Source organism: Vombatus ursinus, unplaced genomic scaffold (assembly GCF_900497805.2).
Source record: "Vombatus ursinus unplaced genomic scaffold, bare-nosed wombat genome assembly UNPS02015066.1, whole genome shotgun sequence".
Taxonomy (NCBI): domain Eukaryota; kingdom Metazoa; phylum Chordata; class Mammalia; order Diprotodontia; family Vombatidae; genus Vombatus; species Vombatus ursinus.
The window spans coordinates 7,818,983-7,822,453 of record NW_020954844.1 but is presented as its reverse complement, the minus strand read 5'-3'; the positions used below and the strand labels follow the sequence as shown (position 1 = coordinate 7,822,453).

The following is a 3,471-nucleotide window of genomic DNA, read 5'->3' as shown; positions in this document are numbered from 1 at the left end:
GGATGAGGTTATTTCCGAAGTCCTTTCCAATCCTGCAGTTCTGGGAATAGGGGACTCCCAGGTGAAGACATTCCCTCTCCCCATTCGGGTGGGCACTTTCTTAGAGAGTCACCTTGGAGTGCTGCCTGGAGTCCATGACCTATCCAGAGTCACAGTCAGTATATGTTAGGCACGGGACTTGAATCAGGTCTTCCTGGCTTCCAAAGCCAGCTCTCTCCCCACTATGCCATGTCATCTGATTTGATCAAGAGAGGACAATAATGAGTCAATATATTGCCACTCATCTTCCTGACAGGAGGGACCCGTTGGGCTGCAGGAAGGCTTGGAATGCTTTGGGTGTTGGGATAGTGGAAGAAACAGTGGAAGGGAGGGTCAGAGATACCCAAGACATACTCTACAGTTGCATTTAGGACAGACCTCTATCTACAGAATCCCAGATGACCAATTTAATCGATTATTTTATTCTCATAGTGCCCGTGTCCATATACACAATTAGCTCATTAAATCTGGGGAAAAATTAGTCAATCCAGTGAAATTCCACCTCAAAGGCTTGGGCTTTCCCCAAATACAGCCCAAATACACTTATTCACTAAGTTTTTCACTTTGTGATCAATTTTTTGGATGTGTCTAGGACACTCACTCCTTGAAATGGGAAATGTAATTCTGTCAAAGACACTGCTGAATGTAGTTGTTGGACCTGAGTTCAAATCTTATCTCTGATACTGCTACTAGTGAGACCTTGGGCAAACTATTCCCCCTCTTCGGACCTCACTTTCCCCATCTGTAAAATGAGGGGGTTGGACCAGATCTGCCTCTGAGGATTCTTCCAGTTCACATTTATGATTTTATGACATCTAAAGTTCCCTCCAGCTCTATGTCCCAGGTGAGATTCAGGCAAAGGCAGGGTGACTCCTCCCAGGTGAGGTTGCAGAGGGAAGTCTTCTTGAAGCTGAGTACCCTGCAAACCCTGAGAGTCTAGGACTCCATATAAAGATTAATGATGATTTTATTATTTCAAGGATCTGTGATTTCATACACGTGTGTATTCATTCCCTCCACCAACCCTGATTGCAATCCTTCTACACCTTTTAAATGGTCCTCACAATGAAATGTGACCTGAGCAGCAGCAGCAGCATTGACATTAGCATTAATTAGCAGCAGCGGTGGCGGCAGCAGCAGCAGCAGTGACTTGCCCAAGGTCATCTAGGTAGTAAGTGACCAATCTGGAATGCAAATTTAGGTTACATGACTCCAAGTTCATTGCTCTTGGGCTCAGTTTCCTCTTCCACTAAAAGAAGGGGGTTGGTCTCTATGATTTCTCTGATCATTCAATAAATATTTATTAAGAGCCTACTATGTCCTGGGAATACTAAGAAAGGCAAAAGACAGTTTCTGCCCTCAAGGAGCTCACAGTTTAGTGGGAAGATGAGTGCTATGTACAAACAAGATATAGATAGGATTCATTGGAGGAAATCCTTAACAGGAAGACACTAGCATGAAGGGGTGTCTGGAAAGGCTTCTCCTAGAAGACGGGGTTTTAGCAGGGACTTAAAGGAAGCCAGGGAAGCCAGGAGGCAGAGAAGAGCGAGGGCCATTTCAGGCACGGGAGACAGCCAGAGAAAATGCCTGGAGTTGACAAATGGAGTGTATTTTGTGCAGAATACTGAGGAGGCTGGTATTAAGGGATCACAGAATACCAGTTCCTACCCCCTCTGAGTCCTCTGAACACACACTCTTTTGAGTATCCATACAGAGCTGCCCCTATGCTTTCCCAGCTCCTAGCAAAAGACAGGCAGCAAAGGTGAGCAGATGTGACAAAGCATTGCTCATCCATAAGCAATTCTTTCCAATGTTCCCATTTCCAGAAATTCCGTTTCAGCAGCAGTAGGCTCATGATTATTAATGGTAATTGCGGGCAGGGGGAGCCTGCATAAATAAAATGCATGGATAATTTCCAAGCCTCATTTAAAAAACAAATACATCGTCTTCTCCCCCTGCAAAACATTTGCTGAATGGTTGCCAAGGATAAGAATTGACTGGTTAGAGATGTGCGCCCGCGGACTTGGGTTCTGAAGAGGGAGAGCACGTCTGCACAGTGAGCTGGAGGAGGAGGGGCATTCAGGAGGGAGGAAGAGGGGCATTCGGGAGGCAGAGGGACTCTTAAATCAATGAATGAGTGTGTTTTGTCTCCCCCATTAGAATTGGGGCTTGTTCTCACCCCCTTCCCATCCCCCCCCGTCAGATCAGAAGCTTTTTGGAGATGGGATTGTCTCATCCCTGAGAGAAGGGGCGTCTCTAAGACTCTCTTCTGATTTTTCTCTCGGTCCCTTCTACCCAACCCATTGATCCAGAAGGTTCTGTATTAATCTTAATTGATCCTTGAGCTTCCTGCCTGAGTGCCTCCCCGGGGGAGCACTATGGGTTTTGGAGATCATTGTTAGCCTTTTAAATTCATTCCAAGCGTATTTAGTTGTGTACAACCGGAGGAGACAGAAAATCAAATATAGCGCATGGAAAGTTCTCCAAAGTTGGCTCTGCAGGACTGGAGTTTTATTTGCCTAATGCCAAGCCGAATGCCTCAGCGTGCTTTTCCCCTACTCAGCTGATTGACTTTTTGATGGAGTAGGGTGGTTGTTTTGGCCATGTGGAGTCAAGGACTCTGGCTGCGACTCTGTGAGAGAGGCAGAATCAGATATGAGTAACTAGCCATCTTTTCAGATGTCAAAACCCTTACCTACCCCCGCCTTCCTACTTTTGGCTTGGATCTTATGAGTTCTCAGTAAAACTCACCTCTGTCGCTTGTTTGCCCCCATCCAGATGAATCTGGGAAACGTAAGACGCTAGCTTATTTCTCGCGGGTTCTGCTAGCAACCCAGGCTGCCAATCCGCCTCTGGAATGTGAAATACATTCGTTACAAGGTAGCTGAGGGCAAGAACGGAACTCATTTGGGAGTCCAAATGTACAACTTCAATAGGGAAAGTCCCTGAGACCCGGGAGCAGGTGCATGGAGAGTACAAGGGAAGTCACTTTTCCTGTGCTTTCTAAAGTCTGTCTGGCCTGCTTCTGCCCTGCCTCATTCAGGTTCTTACACCTCCCATGCTCTGCTTGCCTCAGTTTTTCTTCAGCCTGAGGTTGGTGGACCCTCTGCAGGGGTTTGCTGGAGCCAGCTCCCGGGAGCTCTGCAGAACAATTGTTCAATTTCTAGAGTGAGCATTGACACGTTGGAAATTGGCGAACGCTGCAAGTCGGGCTAATGATTGTTTTACTGTATGTCCGAACTTAGGAAAGAGGTGGAGAAAACAGGAACACAGATTAAACTCCTCTTGTACATTGGTTTGTTTGCTTTTTGAGGGCCAGTTGTTAAACATTTACCAGCATGCCCCCGGTGCTGTGGTGCCTTTATTCCCTTGCCATACCCTCCTGTTTCTGCTTCTTTTTCTTATTCCATTCTCTCTCCACTCCCCTCTAAT

The 3,471-nt window shown here is 46.5% G+C and overlaps 1 long non-coding RNA gene across 1 annotated transcript; it reads right to left on the bottom strand.

Annotated features, from left to right (window-relative positions):
- Positions 1 to 988: 988 nt before the first annotated feature.
- Positions 989 to 2,887, bottom strand: LOC114031082. Its single transcript, XR_003567696.1, has 2 exons — positions 2,791 to 2,887; positions 989 to 1,223 (listed from the first exon to the last, which is right to left on the bottom strand). It is a non-coding gene; the product is annotated as an uncharacterized LOC114031082 (long non-coding RNA).
- Positions 2,888 to 3,471: the final 584 nt, after the last annotated feature.